Below are 20,261 nucleotides of genomic sequence, written 5' to 3'. Positions count from 1 at the left end.
CTGCCTTGTCAGTCTTTGAGACTGGAGAAGCGGCAGTCGGGGGGGTTTACAGCCTTAGCTGCTTTGCTCTGTGTAGGAGCTGGAGATGCTTTGTCACTTGCTGAGGCTGTCAGGGGGGTTACGGGTACTGTAACGGTAGCTTTCGCTGCCTTGCTCCATTTGGGGCGGGCAGCAGCCATAGCCATGCCTGTTGCCGAGGCTTGAGCAAACACAACATAAGTCTCAGGAGTTAGAAAAAATGCAATCCTCTTATTTAACCTCATCTCTCTTATCACTAGCATGAACTGACACACATTCAGCAAACCTGACAATACCAACAAAGTACGGTCAAAACTCCAAGGATATTCAAAGCTCTCAAAAACATCTGTAATCTGTCCTAACGTAAAAGGAAAGGTATTATTAGTCAGTTTTTCTATAGATTGGCTTATCGAATTGAAACAAAGGTAGGTATATTTCTCTTTAATCTCTACTGGAAGTTTCTCTAGATACAACAGTAATGAATATCAATTCATTATCGGCTGGAGTATAATAAAATAAACCAGTGCCAAACCACAAAGTAAAATCATCACCACCATCCAGTTTCCAGATGTAATAGAATGCACAAAACTATTAGTGAAATATGACCAGCACAAATAAGGTAGTGCAGAACACAGTGTAGAGACTAATTGATACAACTTATGCCACAGCATCTTTAAACCAATGTAATTCAATCTACTTTAATACTACTAGATGATGTCTAAAGCACACAGACCTGTGAACATCTCAACCCTATGAGCTGGCACCATGCCAAAAAATTGAATCTGCGCCACAGTATTAAAAACACCAAAATCTCCACATTTTGCCCCTTTTTAGTGTCAAATTTTAGCGTTTTCAAGCCCCACATGGGGGCCAATAGATCTGGCATAATTTACTACAGGGCATCAGTAAACCACAGTAGATGCTCTCTGTTACCCCCAACCCTCCCCAACAAGGAAAGGCAATAGGAGGAAAAGGGAGAGAGACTTGCATGTTGGAAAAAGTTAAAAAATCTTTACTAATGCTACTAATAAATAAAGAAAACAATTCAAAATGTACAAATTCAATCCTGAATGTCCCAGGGCGGCGCAGTGCTGCCCATGGCAGAGCCAGCATTGCTCCAGCAGCTACAGAGAAGGCACCTGGAAAGTCCTGGTCTGGACTCCACAGCAAACAGGAACTGGAGGCCTCCCATACCCCTAGGGTGAAATCGGTGTGCTCAATTCAGTCTCTGAAATGCCTGTATACCGATGCGTGCAGTATGGGGAATAAGCAGGATGAGTTAGAAACCTGTGGTTGGGCAGGAGACTATGACCTGGTGGCAATTATGGAGACATGGTGGGACAGCACACATGACTGCAATGTGGTCATGGATGGCTATGTCCTTTTCAGGAAAGACAGGCCAGTCAGGCGTGGTGGTGGAGTTGCTCTTTACGTGAGAGAGCAACTACAGTGTATTGAGTATTGTCCGGGCACGGATGAGGGGCGAGTTGAGAGTCTATGGGTGAAAATTAAGGGGCAGGATGGCAGGGGTGATACTGTTGTGGGTGTCTATTACAGGCCACCAGATCAGGGTGAGGAAGTTGATGAGGCCTTCTACAGGTAGCTGAGAGCAGCCTCACAATCACAGGCCCTGGTTGTGGTGGGGGATTTTAACTTCCCTGATGTTTGCTGGAAGGACCATTCAGCCAGCCAGACACAGTCCAGGAGGTTCCTCCAGCGCACTGATGATAACTTCCTCATGCAGATGGTGGAGGAGCCAACTAGGAGAGATGCATGCTGGATCTCATCCTCACTAACAAGGAGGGTCTGGTCGAAGCAGTAAAGGTTGAGGGCTGCCTGGGTTGCAGCAACCATGAAATGGTAGAGTTCAGGATCTTGTGTGGCAGGAACAGAATAGCAAGCAGAATTGCAACCCTGGACTTCAGCAGGGCAAACTTGGGCCTTTTCAAGCAATTGCTAGGGGAAATCCCATGGGCAAGGCTGCTTGAAGGTAAAGGGTCCCAAGATAGTTGATTAGTGTTCAGGGACTGCTTCTACTGGGCTCAAGGTCAGAGCATCCCGACACGTAGGAAGTCAAGGAAGGGAGCATGGTTAAACAGGGAGCTGCTGGGTAAGCCCAAGTGGAAGAGGAGAGTTTATAGATCATGGAAGGAGGGGCTGGCCACTTGGGGAGAATATAAGGCTGTTGTCAGAGGGTATAGGGAGGCAACTAGGAAAGCTAAGGCCTCAGAATTAAACCTGGCGAGAGGGGTCAAAGACAACAGAAAGAGTTTTTTCAAATATGTGGCAGATAGATAAAACTAACACCAGAGGCAACGTAGGCTCACTGATGAACGAGGTGGGTGCCCTGGTGACAGAAGATACAGAGAAGGCAGAGTTACTGAATGCCTTCTTTGTCTCTGTCTACTCTGCCAGAGACTGTCATGGAGGAACCCCAAAGTTAGTTAGGGGACAACAGGGTCCAAAACAATCTTTTATTCAGTAAAATTGTTCAGGAGATTGACCGGTGAAAGATGGGGTTTTAGCTCTCCAAACTGACTGGAATACAGGTTCGGATATCAGTTGAGTAAATTATTAAGGGGCAGCAACTAATACAACAGGAGGTCCACAGTGTGCATGCACGTGGCTTCACCAACAACAATGCCAGAGCCGTCCCTGAGTCCGGGAAGAGTACACACTTGCCTGAACACACGTGGGATTATTTTAAAGGGATACACGTACTCGTATTGAGTACAAACGTGTACACTCCCGATTCTGCGAGGATTACTTTATAATACACTCGCAATCCCGCAAGGAGAAATACACTTGCAAATGTGCACGGAATATTACACATGCTTATGTGGAAGCACAGGAGGAAAACACACTCGCGATTATGCGAGGAAATAATTTATACACGCCATGGAAGCAGGGGCTGGCCACTTGGGAGGAATATAAGGCTGCTGTTAGAGGATGTAGGAAGGCAGCTAGGATAACCAAGGCCTCCTTAGAATTAAACCTGGTGAAAGGGGTCAAGGACAGCAAAAAGAGCGTTTTCAAATACATAGCAGATAAAACTAATACTACAGGCAATGTAGGCCCACTGATGAATGGGGTGGGTGCCCTGGTGACAGAAGATACAGAGAAGGCAGAATTACTGAATGCCTTCTTTGTCTCTGTCTACTCTGTCGGAGGCTGTCCTGGGGAGCCCTGTACCTCTGAGACCCCGGATGAAGCCAGGTCAATGGAGGAGTTTGCTTTAGTTGATGAGGACTGGGTTAGGGAGCTATTAAATAGTCTGGACATCCATAAATCCATGTGTCCAGATGGGATGCATCCGTGGGTGCTGAGGGAGCTGGCTGAAGTAATTGCTGGACCGCTCTCCATCATCTTTGCCAAGTCTTGGGAAACGAGAGAGGTGCCCGAGGATTGGAGGAAAGCAAATGTCACTCCAGTCTTCAAAAAGGGCAAGAAGGAGGACCCGGGTAATTATAGACCGGTCAGCCTCACCTCCATCCCTGGGAGAGTAATGGAACAGCTTGTCCTTGATGCCATCTCAAGGCATATCAAGGATAAGAGGGTTATTAGGGGCAGTCAGCATGGCTTTACCAAGGGTAAGTCATGCTTGACCAACCTCACAGCCTTTTATGAGAATGTAACAAGGTGGATGGATGATGGCAGAGTGGTGGATGTGGTCTACCTTGACTTCAGCAAAGAGTTTGATACAGTCTCTCACAGCATCCTCACAGCTAAATTGAGGAGGTGTGGTCTGGACAATAGAGTAGTGAGATGAATTGCAAACTGGCTTAAGGAGAGAAGCCAGAGAGTGGTGGTCAATGGTGCGGAGTCTAGTTGGAGGCCAGTATCTAGTGGAGTGCCTCAGGGGTCAGTATTGGGGCCAGTATTATTCAATATATTCATTAACAATTTAGATGAGAGAATTGAGTGTACTATCAGCAGGTTTGCTGATGACACTAAGCTGGGAGGAGTGGCTGACACACCAGAAGGCTGTGCTGCCATCCAGCGCTGTAGAGGGGTTGCTGTTAGATGGAGATTTGTTACCGAACCAGCCAGGAATTTCAAGGCTGGAAACAGGACCTGCCGTGGGAGAGAAGCATCTTCGAAATAACAAGGCCCCAACATGGTGTAAATCAACAGACCTGTCAGCAGTGAGACTTCAGCACGTGGACAGCTCGTGAACATAGATGATATCCAATTAGCAAATGCATGCTTGGAGCGTGGACGCATGATCAGAGAATAGTTGCATATATAAGGAGGTTTGTTTCTGTAATAAATGGCTTTGTGTGATTCACATTGAATCAGAATGCTGAGTCCTTTATCGTTCCAAAAAATGGTGACCCCGACGTGATACTCTGAATGGCGTCTCACTACAATCAGGGAAAAGCCTGGAGCGGCCCAGCCGGAGGCGGTTCACCTGGACTGGAGACTGGACAGAGGCGTACGGATGTCCCGGGGATAAATTCGTCGACGGATCACCGGAAAAGGTGAGCGGCTGAGGGCAGGAGGAGGGAAGAGTGAAGTTATGGAGCAAAATGTATTTTCTGAAGAACAAGCCGTAGTTAAGCTCCTCCTGCATATTCTTTCTGTGAGAGGACTTAAATAGGAAGAAAGTAACATACGTAGACCGTTAGTTTGGTGTAGAATTAACAGCTACCTGGGAGAAACCGAGAAGGCTTTTAAACTTGAACTTTGGGACGATATAAGGCAGAAATTATGGAATAAGGTCAGCAATGGAGATGTTAAAGAAGCTAAATCATTAGTAACTACATGGAAGCTTATAAAAGATTTTAAGGCTGAACGGTCTGCTGCTGCTGGAGTTTTTGTAGCGTTGCAGCCTGATAAGAATCCTGAAAGTCGTTGTGAAGCTTACCCGGTTCGTGTCTTTGATACCTTCTCTACTCCATCCCCTGCTGTGCTTTCAACACCTCTGATTGTTCAGCAGTCCGGGGCGGGGGGGAGGAAAAATGCCGAGCGGGTGTCCTCCTACAACTATTAGCAAACCCTGATGAGAACAGCAAGTCAAAAGGATTGGAATCAGACAACTTGCCCAAAGAACCTGTGAAAGCTGAGAATGCTAAAGTTGTAAACAAGTCTTTTTACCAATTTGTATCTGCTTTTACCACCTTTTAACTCTCCAACTTCCATGAGAGAGCAGAAGGAGTCGCCGGATAAGAACTGGGCAAAAGAACTGTGTGAAATATCAGATCAGGTATTAGCGAATGAATCCAACAGTCATCAATGCGGTCATGCTGATTGTGTCGGGAAAGGGGATGCGCTTGGGAACTCAGGTTATATGAATAATTATGATGCTAGAAAGTATTGGAGAGAATGTGCACTGTTCTGACCGTTCAAGTCCGTGTTACCTGATGACTCGGAAGAGGATGAGGGTTTGCAGCATTTTCTTGGAAAGTTAAAGGAGTATGTGTGTGAGTTGCTCTGAAATCAGATAAGAACCATGAAAGACTCAAGCAAAAGTAGACCTATGCAATATAACAGCTATAGATCATTTAGGACAGAACGATGGGGATTAATTGAAAGGGGCAGGTATCCCCCAACTCTTGGAACAGACACTAATTAGAGGCACCACAATTGGAGGCGCAATTAGTTTCTGAAATCCTGAGGCAGTCAGCAGACCTTGCATATCAAGCTATGAGAGAGGTGCCTGAAACCAACAAAGCAGCCAAATTATTTGCAACTATTAATCAGGGTCCCAATGAGAATTACATGCAATTTATTGACCACCTTCAAGAGGCCATCAATAAGCAGGTTGAAAACTTAGAAGCTAAGGAAGCACTGGTGTTGAAATTAGCAGTAGAGAACACTAATGTTTGCTATCAGCATGTTATTTGCGAGTTTCACAGTACATATTATGTGCTCCTGTGTATTGCCTCTCTGAAAATCAAGCAGCTTGTCAGGAATGCGAGTTAATTTTTTTATTAGTTGTTTTTAAGTCCGCCGTAAAACCTTCTCCCTGCTTTTCCCACTCACGCTGCAAGCAGCCCAGTGTTTACCCCCCTCCCTCCCTCTTCTCAAGGTTTTTACTTGCAAGATGGGGTCAGGAATGATTGTTTTCAGTTGTGTTCCTAAAAAATTGGTATCGGGAGGTGTTTTAAAACATAGGAAAGCACTCGGACAAGAAATCATTAAATCTTTTCAGACGGTTTTACAGGCGGGGCGATTTGAACTTCAACAAGCTGAGAGAGAATTAACTGATAACACACAGGTCAGAAAACTTGTTAAAGTCTGCAAGATGCTTTCCTTATTAACCTGTTTTCTTTGTGGGTATCTGTTTAAGCATGTTGCAATTTTGGTAGGCCTTTGTTATATGGTACGATAAGTTCACAGTCTGTTAAATCATGAGAATCCGTTGACTCAAAATGTGCATTTTGTGATAATACAGAAGATCATGAGTAATTTAGTTCTTTACTGCGTGAATGTGATGGTAAAATTTTGTGTGTAGTAGCTGTAATTTTTCTTTCTAGCACGCTAGCTTTATTCCAGTATCCAGAATTGCGTAACCCTGTGATAGGCTGTGTCTCATCTCGATGTGCTGGATTTGTATGCACACAATTGATAGGATTTACAGGTACGGGCCTGGACTAAGGTGTTTACAAAAGGTGTTTTTCCACTAATTGCTATTAAAACCACACTCAACTCATGTGAAGTTTGTCTCACTTGTTTTTCCATTCATTCACAGACCAGGCCCAAGGACACATCCCATGCACTTGGGGGCGGTTATCCGGCCCGAGATACCATTCTCGCGAGTCTGGGCTATAATTTTTTACAATTATGAGAAACATACTTCAAAATAATCTGTCCAAGGCCCTTTATATATTATTATGTCAGTATTATGTCTTTGACCGTCCAGATGGTCATTTTAGTATTGATCTTCCTTTATCATCCAGATGGCTGGAACCGCACATCTTGCTTTCCCACGTTTTACTTTCCAACACTGATCTTGAGCCTTGTAGAAGCAGTCCCTGAACACTAACCAACTATCTTGGGCCCCTTTACCTTCAAGCAGCCTTGCCCATGGGATTTCCCCTAGCAATTGCTTGAAAAGGCCCAAGTTTGCCCTGCTAAATTCCAGGGTTGTAATTCTGCTTGCTATTCTTTTCCTGACACACAAGATCCTGAACTCCACCATTTCACGGTCTCTGCAACCCAGGCAGCCCTCAACCTTCACCGCTTCAACCAGACCCTCCTTGTTAGTGAGGATGAGATCCAGCAGTGCACCTCTCCTGGTTGGCTCCTCCACCATTTGCAACAGAAAGTTATCATCAAGGCACTGGAGGAACCTCCTAGACTGTGGCTGGCTGGCTGAGTAATCCTTCCAGCAAACAGCAGGGTAGTTAAAATCCCCCACCACAACCAGGGCCTGTGATTGTGAGGCTGCTCTCAGCTACCTGTAGAAGGCCTCATCAACTTCCTCACCCTGATCTGGTGGCCTGTAATAGACACCTACAACAGTATCACCCCTGCCCACCTGCCCCTTAATTTTCACCCATAGACTCTCAACTCACTCCTCATCCATGCCTGGACAGTACTCAAAACATTGTAGTTGCTCTCTCACGTAAAGAGCAACTCCACCACCACGCCTGGCTGGCCTGTCTTTCCTGAAAAGGACATAGCCATCCATGACCACATTCCAGTCATGTGAACTGTCCCACCACGTCTCCATAATTGCCGCCAGGTCATAATCTCCTGCCTGAACACAGGTTTCTAACTCCTGCTTATTCCCCATGCTGTGCACAGGCATTTCAGAGAGCGAGCTGTGTACACCGATTTCACCCTAGGGGGGTGGGAGGCCTCCCAGCCTTCACCAACTCTAGAGTGCTGCCCCACTGATGCAAGCCCAGCTACAACCCCATTCCCCTTCGAGTGTAGGTTAAAGCTCTCCAAATGAGTCCTGCTAATTCCCGTCCCAGCATCCTTTTGCCCCTGGGAGATAAACCTTTCCCGTGTATCGCTGTCTGGACTGGTGTCTTGTGAAACCAGCCGTTATCAAAGAAACCAAAGCCCTGCCTGTAACACCAGTTTTGTAGCCAGTTGTTTATGGACTGAATTTTTCTATTCCATTCCATGTCATCACCCAAAACTGGAAGGAGGAAAGAGAAAAATCACTTGAGCCCCAGACTCTTTTACCATCCATCCCAAGGCCTTGAAATCTTTCTTTATTCCCCTCAGACTGCAGGATGCAGCTTCCTCCCCACCTGTCTGGAAGATCAGCAGTGGCTAGTAGTCTGTTGGGTGCACCAGGTTGGGGAGAGTCCTATTGATGTCCCTGATCCAGGCTCCAGGTAGAATACAAACTTCCCTACGATGAGGGTCAACTCTGCATATTGGGTCCTCCGTCCCTCTCAGAAGGGCATTGCCTACTAGAATTACCCTTCTTTCTTTCTTATTGGAGGCCGTCTTGAGGCATGGAGTCAACTGCCTCTTTCTATGTGACCTTGTAGGCGGGCCTTCCACCACATCCTCACCTACCTCTTCTTCAAGATCTAGGCCTCAAACCTATTACGGAGGGGCACCTGGGGAAGCAAAGCAGGTAGGGAGGGGGGTTGCCTGCGGCGCCTAACTGGAACTAGCTTCCAACCCTCCTCATCTTTTTGGTGCTCTACCTCTGCCCAACAGCAACAGGGCAGGGGCTGTCTTGGGTCTTCCCCCTCTTCCCGACAGGGCAGGGGGTCCATCACCTTCTGAGGGGGAACCCCCTGAAGCCTCTCTGAGTGGCACACCAGGGAGTTACTCCACCAGTCGATCTCCTTTTCACACTCCCTGATGGACCTCAGCATCACGACCTCTTCCTTAAGTTTTGTGACCATGATGAGCAGATCTTGCATCTGCTCACACCTCACGCAGGTAGAATGTTGGCTGTCCTCCCCCGGCAGCAGTAGGCTCTGGCATTCCCTGCAACCGGAAACCTGAACAGCCACGGTTCGGAGCAGGCAGTCAGTCTGAATTGCTACAGTCTTTTTGAGACAAGTTCTCTTTCTGGAGGTCACCATGGTCGGCAGCGGTCTGGGACAGTGGCAATAAGTGAGAGGGTCTAACAAGCAAAAAGTGACAACCTGTGCACCCTAGTGCATGAGTTATACACGCGCTGCTGCAGCACAGTGTGGGTGTTACTCACCCGCGTCACAAGCTGGTTGCCCCTCCTAGTGCCTGGCGAGCAGTGATGCCTTATTGCCCTCCCAGAGGCTTTTTCAAGGCAAGGGGCGGGGGTGTGATCGCCCTCACCGTGGTAACGCCCACTCCACATCACCTGCTCTTGCAAGGGCTGCCGGGAGCTTCTGGGTCTCTCGAGAACGAAAGTGCCCAACTCAGAGAAAAAAAAAAGGCTTCTCTGTACCTCGAAGATTTTGCTTAATTGGGACCCGCTGAGCTGGTACTGATCAGCTGATCTCAGGAACTGGATGGATATCTATAAACTCTTCAGAAGGGATAGGCAAGGAAGGAGAAGAGGTGGAATAGCCCTGTATGTTTGAGAGCATTTTGACTGTCTAGAGCTTGATGGTGGTGATGATAGGGTTGAGTGTTTATGGGTAAGAATCAGAAAACCAGCAAGGCAGATATTGTGATGGGAGTATGTTACAGATCACCCAACTAGCAAAAAGAGGCAAATAAAATATTCTGCAGGCAGATGGGAGAAGTCTCATGATCGCTAACCCTAGTTCTCATGAGGGACTTCAACTTACCAAATGTCTGCTGGAAATATAACACAGCAGAGAGAAAACAGTCTTGGAGGCTCCTGGAGACAACTTCCTGACACAGTTGGTCAGTGAGCCAACCAGGGAAGGTGCCCCACTGGACCTGTTTGTGAACAGAGAAGGACTTGTGGGTGATGTGATGGTTGGAGGTTTTGTTGGGCACAGCAATCATGAAATGATCGAGTTTTCCATTTTTGGAAAAGGAGGGGGATTCATAGAACTGCTACCTTGGACTTCCAAAGGGCAGACTTTGATCTGTTTAGGAGGCTGGGTGACAGAGTCCCTTGGGAGGCAGTCCAGAAGGACAAAGGAGTCCAGGAAGGCTGAACATTCTTCAAGAAGGAAATCTTAAAGGTGCAGGAGAAGGCTGTCCCAAAAGACGAGCCGGCAGGGAAAAAGACTGGCCTGGTTGAACAGAGAGCTTTGGCTGGAACTCAAGAAAAAATAAAAACGGAGAATTTATGACCTTTGGAAGAAGGCACAGGCAACTCAGGAGGACTACAAGGATATTGTGAGGCTATGCAGGGAGAAAATTAGAAGGGCTGAAGCCCAACTAGAGCTGAGTCTGACCACTGCTATCCTGACAACAAAAAATGTTTCTATAAATACCTGAGCAACAAAAGGAGGGCTAAGGAGAATCTCCACCCTCCGGTGGATGTGGGGGGAAACATAGTAACAGAGGACGAGGGAAAAGCTGAGGTACTAAATGCCTTCTTTGCCTCAGTGTCTAATAGTAAAATCATTTGTGTTCCAGGTACTCAGTCCCCTCAGCTGGAAGACAGGGATATGGAGCAGAATGAAGGGGTAATGGTTAGTTACTTGCTACACCACTTAGACATGCACAAGTCTGTGGGGCTGGATGGGATCCACCCAAGGATACTGAGGGAGCTGGTAGAGATGCTCACTGAGCCACTTTTAATCCTTTGTCAGCAGTCCTGTCTAACCGGGGAGATCCCAGTTGATTGAAAGTTGGAAAATGTGACTCCCATCTACAAGAAGGGCTGAAAGGAGGATCCAGGGAATTACAGGTCTGTCAGTCTGACCTTGGTGCCAGGGAAAGTCATGGAACAGATCATCCTGAGTGCCATCATGCTGCACATACAAGACAACCAAGCGATCAGACCCAGTCAGCATGGGTTTATGAAAGGCAGGTCCTGCTTGACCAACCTGTTCTCCTTCTATGGCAAGGTGACCCACTTAGTGGATGAGGGAAAGGCTGTGGATGTTGTCTACCTAGACTTCAGTAAAGCCTTTGACACTGTTTCCCACAGCATTCTCCTGGAGAATCTCCTGGAGTCTTCTCATGGCTTGGACAGGCATATTCTTTGCTGGGTAAAGAACTGGCTGGATGGCTGGGCCCAAAAAGTTGTGGTAAATGGAGTCAAATCCAGTTGGCGGCTACTCATGAGTGGTGTTCCCCAGGGCTCAGTGTTGGGGCCAGTTCTGTTTAATCTCTTTATCAATTATCTCGATGAGGGGATTGAGTGCACCCTCATTAAGTTTGCAGATGACACCAAATTGGGTGGGAGTGTTGATCTACTTGAGGGTAGGAAGGCTCAACAGAGGGATCTGGACCAGCTGGATTAATGAACTGAGGCCAATTGTATGAGGTTTAACAAGGCCAAGTGCCTGGTCCTGCACTTGGGTCACAACAACCCCATGTGATGCTACAGGCTCAGGGAAGAGTGGCTGGAAAACTGCCTGGCAGAGAGTGATCTGAGGGTGTTGATCAACAGCCGATTGAATATGAGCTATCAGTGTGCTCAGGTGGCCAAAAAGGCCAACAGCATCCTGGCTTGTATCAAGAACACTGTGGCCAGCAGGACTAAGGAAGTGATTGTCCCTTTGTACTGGGCACTGGTGAGGCCACACCTTGAATACTGCATTCATTATTGGGCCCCTCACTACAAAGAAGACATTGAGGTACTGGAGAGAGTTCAGAGGAGGGTGACAAAGCTGGTGAAGTGCCTAGAGAACAAGTCTTATGAGCAGAGGCTGAGGGAACTGGGGTTGTTTAACCTGGAGAAAAGGAGGCTGAGAGGAGACCTTATCACACTCTACAACTACCTGAAAGAAGGTTGTAGCATGGAGGGTGTTGGTGTCTTCTCCCAAGTAGCAAGTAATAGGACAAGAGTGAATGGTCTCAAGTTGCACTAGGGGAGGTTTAGATTGGATATTAAGAAATATTCTTTCATGGAAAGAGTTGTGAAGCACTGGAACAGGCTGCTCAGGGAAGTGGTAGAGTCACCATCCCTGGAGGCGTTTAAAAGATGTGTAGATGAGGTTCTTAGGGACATGGTTTAGTGCCAGTGTTAGGTTAAAAGTTGGACTCAGTCTTGAGGGTCTCTTCCAACCAAAATGATTCTATGAATATTAATAATTAGAGAAAATAATGCAAAATATAGAAAACCAATGCTGAATTTCCCAGCGGCCTGCAGGTGGCTGGCGTCATGCCAGCCAGTGCTGGGCAAACATTGGGGAGTCCTGGACTGGACTTGGCAGTAGACAGGAACTAGATTCAGAGATTCACAGACTGGAATCAGGATCAGGATTGCAGGCAGGAGAACAGGCAGGGTCCTCTACAGATGTGTCACGGTCCATTCGGTGACGGACTCATGATGGTTCGTTTACCTTGATCTCGAAGTGCAAAATTAAGGCAACCAAAATGCCAAGGGGTTATAATTCAATCAAACAGTGTTACTTTATTAATTTGCCCATAAAGCGGCACGCAATAGAGAGAGAGAGAGTAAGAAAAAGAAAAGGGAAAAGAAATGGGGAAAAGTAAAGATGAGAAATGAGGTTGCGTTTATCACCAGTCCAGTTTCAGAAGCATCCCTCTGGTCTCCGGTCCTGTGGAGTCCTGCCGGTCCTCCGTCATGGTTCGGGATCCTCTGGCGGGAAGATCTTCAACGGTGTCCATTCGGGAGTCATCTCTTATGCTTCTTCACCCCTCCTCGCTCCCATTGTTTGAGGCCAATCTCCGCCTTGATTTCGCAATCCAGGCTTGTACTGCGCAGCCTCGAAAGATTCATGCTTTCTTTTGCCAACGCTTACGTGTCCAGCATTCAGGGATCTTTCTCTGGTCCATTGGGTGACCTCAGGACCCTTGGCGAGCTTCTGGGCATACTCCTTTTTGTTGACCATTGTTTGGGGGAGCAGGTGGGGGACACATGTAACTGAGGCTGCAGGTGAGAACACATCTTCTGGACGGCAGCTATTGTCCCTGGGTCGAAGAGACCCCTCATAACAATAACTTTCAGGAGGTGGGGGCTGGTTTGGCTGAAGCAGCAGGCGAAGTCCACACAACAACCATTGTAAGCAGCAGTCCCCCTGTATCGGAGAAACCAGTGCAACACAATGCTTCTCGGGCCTCTCTCCAAGTCATTGTCCATGCATTCTTTCTGTCAGGGCCTCAGTTCTCTAAGTTCTTGATGGCGATGTTCAGGCAAATACTGCTCCATCTTCGGACCAACTCTCACAAGATGCCACATGGATGAAGACAGCCAGTCCTTTGTCATCTTCCACCTTTAAACTGAGTATGTCATGGATGGCATGGAATACCTAGTTGGTCAATTTGGGTCACTTGTTCTGTCTGCCTCTCCCTACATTTATTTGTCATAAGTTTATCAGCAGCCTTGGCTGCTATAGCAATAAAAGATAAACCTGGGTCTTTTCTGCATACCATTCCTACAATTAGCTCAGTAAAACTGGAAATATCAGCTGTTATCAGCTCCAGAGCAAACACTGTCCTAAAAACATGCAACCAACTTCATAAAAATGCAGTTACTTAGAAGAACCTAGCTGAAAGGAAAATTCACTAACCAAAACCAGGACAACTTGCCCTTGTTGAAGCCATGCTGGGTGTCTTGAATCAGATCCCTGTCCTCCATGTGCCTTAGCATAGCTACTAGGAAGATCTGTTCCATGATCTTCCAGGGCACAGAGGTGAGGCTGACAGGTCAGTAGTTTCTGGGGTCCTCCTTTCTACCCTTTTTAAAAATGAGTGCTGTTTCCCTTTTTCCAGTCTCCAGGGACTTCACCTGACTGCCATGACTTCTCACATATCATGGAGAGTGGCTTGGCAACTACATCAGCCAATTCCTTCAGGACTCTGGGATGCATCTCATTGCAAGGGTGAAAAATCATGGACTCCACACAAAACAATATGAATTCAAGCAAAGCCATTTATTACAGAAACAAGTCTCCTTATATATGCAGTTATTTCCTGATCACGCATCCACATTCCAAGCATGCATTAGCTGATTGGATATTGTCCATGTTCACAAGCTGTCTACGTGCCCGAGTCTCACTGCTAATAGGACTGTTGATTTATGTCATGTTTTCAGCTTTCCGAGGTGACCTTGAAATTCCTTTGGGCCTGGCTAGTTTAATAACAAATCTCCATCTCATAGAAACCCATCCATACATTAACTTCAAGAAAATCCCTCAAATCTCCCACATGAAAGTGTTAATATATCTATATGAATCCTGTTTTTCACAATGAGGTGCAAAACAGGACTTATCTTGCAGGTTGTGTCTATGGTTTGCAGCCATTTTGTTTTCAAAGATAGAATGCAAGTAGATAAAATTTTGGTAAAATATGAGCAGAACTTTACAACATACAGTTTAAGATTTCAGCAAATTTAGCTTACTAAGTAACGTGAAACAGACAGTATATTAAAAATCACATAATTTAATAATTCTAAGTGATTAATTCTATCTGAAATGCACTTACTTAAGCTAAATGATTAATATAAAACTTGGGCTCATCTATTGATCTGTGATTAGTAAAAGATCATTGCCATACAGACATGTCTAGTAGAGAGAGCTCAATGTAGGCTCACCCAGGCTGTCATATTTATGGAATAAAGTGATTGACTCATAGTCAAACGGGAAAGGTATGCATGAGACTCCTTGCACCCACAACTTATCGGTGTTCAGTGTGTTGTTCTGCTTCCTTGTGAGTTTCCTAAAAGGAGTTATTGGGTTGGCTACTGTTCAGGCCTTTACCTCATTTGGAGCCTGTAGCAAACTGCTGCTGGTTTGGTTGGGGGAGGAGTCAAGTGCATCCATCACAGAATTATTATTGTTGCTACCCACTGGCATGCATCCTCTGAAAGAATGAGTAGTCCACCACTGAGAGGGCGAAAAATCATGCACTCCACACAATCCAATATGAATTCAAGTGAAGCCATTTATTACAGAAACAAACCTCCTTATATATGCAGTTATTTCCTGATTACACATCCATGCTCCAAGCATGCATTAGCTGATTGGATATCATCTATGTTCACAAGCTGTCCACGCGCCCGAGTCTCACTGCTAATAGGTCTGTTGGTTTATGTTGTGTTTTCAGCTTTCCAAGGTGGCCTTGAAATTCTTTTGGGCCTGGCTAGTTTAATAACAAATATCCATTCTATAGAAACCCATCCACACAGTAACTTCAAGAAAATCCCTCATATCTCCCACACGCCACTTCAGGTCATGCACAGCCAACCCTGAAGACCTCATATTCAGCACAAGATATGCTATTCACTATCCCAAGCAGCTATACGAAAGAATGGGAGACTAAAGCTGTCCAGGGAATGGAGGCTGAAAAGATCAGTAACTTCAGTCTCACATGCACTAATCACAAAATTGGTTGGCCACAGGGGTTGACTACAGCACTGAAAGAGATGAAGACAGTTAGGTACCTCTGTGTACCCTGTGAAACACTGGTCTGAGAGCGTATAACCCACGCTGCCTTGCTGCCTGCAGTATCAGATCATTCCAGGAAGAAGCTTGCCCCTGGAATACTGGGGCTCCATATCACATCTTACAAGGTCTGTTTTTTCAGTAGTTATTTACTAGCCTTGTTATCTGGTACTAGTTTCGCCAGCAGAGTAGAATTCCACCTTACATTATGTTATCTTCACTGCAGCTTGAATCTCCAACATCCACTGTTGCACAGACAACAAATGCCTTCTCCATCAAATCCAACTGCGTGTGGTTTTTAAACAATCAAGATCCTCTTGACCCAGAAGAGAATGCAGGGGATACCGTTAACTGTGATGTTAAGACTGTAGTGGTTGTGGGTAAACAGCCTTCAGGGTCCTCTTTCCAGCTGTTCTTTCCTGCTGACAACATGACTGACCACATAAAAGATCATCATCAAGGGATGGGTATTTCAGGAATGTCACCATTTACTGCAGGGCAACAATAAAACATGGCAGATGCTGTTAACCCCCTGCCCCCCCACTAAGGAAAAGTAATAAGAGGAAAAGGGAGAGAGACAAATTGGAAAAGTTAAAAATGCTCTACTAATGGTACTAATAAGTAGAGAAAATAATACAAAATCAATCTTGACTTTCCCAGTGTAGCACGGCTGGCCCGCAGTGGAGTTGGCATTGCTCCAGCGGTTGCAGGGCAGCTACCTGGAAGTCCTGGGCTGGACTCAGCAGTAAACCAGAACTGGATTAAGGGATGCAGTGAAACAAAGAAATAAACTTATCAGCAAAGTCAATTATACTGTTAAGCAGGCATTCTTTATTGACAGAACTGGGACTGGATGCTGTTGCACTGCTTATATTCACACAATTATTACATATTCATTACAATTTTTGGGAATTTTTAACATGCTATCATCTATACTAAGAAATAATTGCATAATCATTAGGTTAGTATGAAGTTATTTATTTCACAGTCTTTGCTGCCATGTAGCGTCGTTTACAGTTACTGCTGCCTCTTTCAGGGGGGCTTCTGAGGGTCCACTGATTGACCTCTCCACATTGGCAGTTCTTCATGGAAGTGCAATTGGTACACACTTACAGAAGTAATTGATTACTTTTTTACTTACAATATATCTACTGATTACTAGTCAAACATAAGCTAAGCACTCTGCTTCTAAACAATGTATTACTTAATCTTCTGTCTCCAGCTTGTCATGCAGGAGGATCTAAAATTTGAAAATTATCCTCTTGTTTTGCAGGTGATTAGAAAGCATTTATCATGTCAATTGATTAATGATGGGTGTGTCTTTTATAACTTAATCACAGTATACATTAATTTAGCAGCTTCTCTTCAGCAGGGCCTGGAACTAGGCCAAAGATCACAGGCAGAACAGGCAGGGTCCTCTTCAGATGCCGGCCATGGCTGAAGAGAGCGAGACCCTCGTGATCTCGCACTTTTATGTGGTGTATGACGTGTATGGGATTGAATACTTAGTTGGTCAGTTTTGGTCACCTGTTCTGTCTTCCCCTCCTTGCAAATACACCCCTATAATTTACAGGACATGCAAAATTTATCAGTAACCTTGGCTGCCATAGCAATAAGTCTAAACCTGTGTCTCTTCTGCATACCATTGCTACTGTTATCAGCTCCAGAGTGAACAGTGTCTGAAAAAACATGCAGCCAACATCAGAGAAGTGCAGTTACTTAGAAGAACTAAGCTGAAAGGAAAATTCACTAAAAGAGAACTGATCTTATGCAACGATGAGAATGATGCATACAGACATGCATATGGAAAAGCAAACAGAAATGCAGACACAGAGTTCTTGTTAGCAGCAAGAACAGACCCAGGCAGAGCTGAGCCGAGCTGAGCTGAGCCTTCTTTAATTAGCCTTTCTCCATTTATAGCTTTACAGATACGGGCCTGGACCAAGAGATTAAACAGGATGTTTTTTTCAAAAAATGTTATTCCAAACACAGGCTCAGACCCAACACTCACATGCCATACATCCTGGGGATGGTGTTTTGGCCCGAGATATCATTCTTACTGGTCTGGGATATCACTCCTTCACAAACACACAATCCTGTGTAACTTGTCAAGGCCACCTTTTTTTTTACTGATTGCTGTGATTTAATCATGTTAGTATTAGTCTACTTTGGCGGTTCAGATGGTCATGTTAGTATTGATCTTCCTTTATCATCCAGGTGGCTGGAGCCATATGTCCTGCCATTCCCAGTCTTGTTTTAAACAAAACCAGGACATTCCACCCCTTATTCCATACCATTTACATCATACCCAAATCACTACTGCTTTTTACCTGTCTTCAAATGTATATACACACACATATCACTAGTTCATGATTCATCTTTCTTCACAAAAAGTTTGTTAAGATCATTTAGTTCATGGCTGCAGGTCTCTGTCACAGTAGTCTCTCTAGGCAGGAGAGATGGTGTATAATCTGGTGCACTTCATGCCCAGGAACTGCAGCTTAGGGATGTCAGTCTTGAGGAAGTTACTGAACGCCACTCAGTGAAGCTAGCTCAGGTTTCATCAACACTGCATCAACCTAAAAGATAGTTACTAAACACTTAGTATCATGCAGCAATTAACATCATACAGTTTGAAACTGAGTATTCTCACCCAGAATCAAATCTCCTTGAGGTATACATTAGACTTCACCATCCTTCAGCATCACCCACCAAGTACATCCAGGCCCTTGAGCAAAAACAATCCCACAGATGGGTTTGCCTTTGCCTAAAGAAAGAATAACCCAGACAGCTTTTCCTAACATATTCCTTCCATGCACCACAGGGACTTTATCCCCTTCTACTGTGTGTAAAAGGTCTGACTAAGCAGGGCCAGCTCGACTGATTGATACCGTGGTGTTAACTAACCAGGTGGCTTGTGCTAAATGCTTATCCCAGTTTTTAAAAGTTCCACCTCCAATTGCCTTCAGGGTAGTTTTTAACAAGCCATTGTATTGCTCAATCTTCCCAGAGGATGGTGCATGATAGGTGTCACGGAGGCACCCCGAGGCTAGTTTAAGGGACAACAGGGTCCAAAACAACTTTTATTAAACCAGTGAGAAACAGGGTTTTAGCACTCCAAAAGTGACTTAAATATAGGTTCGGATATCAGTTGAGGAAAATTATTAAGGGGCAGCAACTAGTACAACAGGCGGTCCACAGAGTGCATGCACATGGCTTCACCCAAAACAATGTCGGAGCCGCCCCTGAGTCCCAGAGGAGTACACACTTGCCTGAACACGATGCGGGATTATTCTTAAAGAGATACAGGTACAGAAAGTGTACGCTCGCAATTCCGCGAGGGTAAATTTATAATACACTCGCAATCCTGCGAGGGTTAATTTACTTACACATGCGAATGTGCACGGAATACTACACGTGCTTATGTGGAAGCACGGGAGGAAAATACACTCGCGACTGTGCGAGGAATTAATTTAAAGTACGCGTGCAAATGTGCACGGAAAGTTACTCATGCTTGTATTAAACGTGGAAAGTTACTCATGCATATGTGCACGGAAAGGATAAATACACTCGCGACTGTGCGAGGAAATAATTTTATACGTGCTTGTATTAAGCATGGGAAGTTACACGTGCATATGTGCACGGAAAGTATAAATATACTCGCAATCCTGTGAGAAGTTTTACTCACACACGTGGCGGCAAGGCAAGCAGAGTCTCCATCCCGAGGAGGGGGGCTCTCGGCCGCGGCATCTCGCTCGTGCTCCGAGAGACCCGCGACAATGGGCGAAGTCTCGACGAGAGTCCCGGTTTTTATAGGCTGATCAGACCTGACTGTAGGCATTCTAGAAGTTTCTCTGCACCCCCACACCGGCTGTGGGGTGCCCCTGAAGCCTCCAAACATCCTCCACACTGGCCGCAGGTGCCCAGCGGCTCACTGGCACCTCGGCACTCCCTTCTCCTAATGGCCCTGGCCAGAGTGCTCCGGGACCAAAGAAAAGAAGCTGTTAGCCTCAAGTAGCAGAGAGAGAGGGAGATGTGCCTACTCCTTCCATACTGAAGGGGGGGGGGTTAGGGGGGGTTTGCATTCTGCCACAATAGGAAATATGATATACTCATTCAATGCCATGCTCTTTGGCCCAGTTGTTTATGAGACTGTTTTTAAAATGAGTCCCATTGTCTGACTCGATTCTTTCTGGAGTGCTATGTCACCACAGGACTTGCTTTTCAAGGCCCAGGATAGTGTTCCAGGCAGTGGCATGAGACACAGGATATGTTTCCAGCCATCCTGCAGTTGCTTCCACCATTGTGAGGACATAGTGCTTGCCCTGGCAGGTTTGAGGGAGTATAATATAGTCAATCTGCCAGGCCTCCCCATATTTATTTTTCAACCACTGCCCCCCATACCACACAGGTTTTAACCTTTTGGCCTGCTTGATTGCAGCACATGTTTCACAATCATGGATAACCTGTCTATGGTTAAGTCAGTCCACCTCTCGGTCATGAGCCCATCTATTCTTGCATCCCTTCCTTGATGACCTGAAGCAGCATGGGCCCACTGAGCTAGAAGAAGTTCACCTTTACATTGCCAGTCAAAATCCACCTCAGCTACCTTAATCTTAGCAGCCTGATCCACTTGCTGATTGTTTTGGTGTTCCTCAGTGGCTCAACTTTTAGGCACATAAACATCTACATGATGTACTTTTACAGTCAGGTTCTCTAGCCAAGCACCAATGTCCTGCCACAAGGAGGCAACCCAAATAGGTTGGTCTCTGTGCTACCAGTTATTTTACTTCCACTGCTTTAACCACCCCCACAGGGCATTTGCTACCATCCATGAGTCAA

Source organism: Patagioenas fasciata, chromosome W (assembly GCF_037038585.1).
Source record: "Patagioenas fasciata isolate bPatFas1 chromosome W, bPatFas1.hap1, whole genome shotgun sequence".
In the NCBI taxonomy this organism is placed as follows: Eukaryota; Metazoa; Chordata; class Aves; order Columbiformes; family Columbidae; genus Patagioenas; species Patagioenas fasciata.
Note: the sequence above shows the minus strand (reverse complement) of the source record.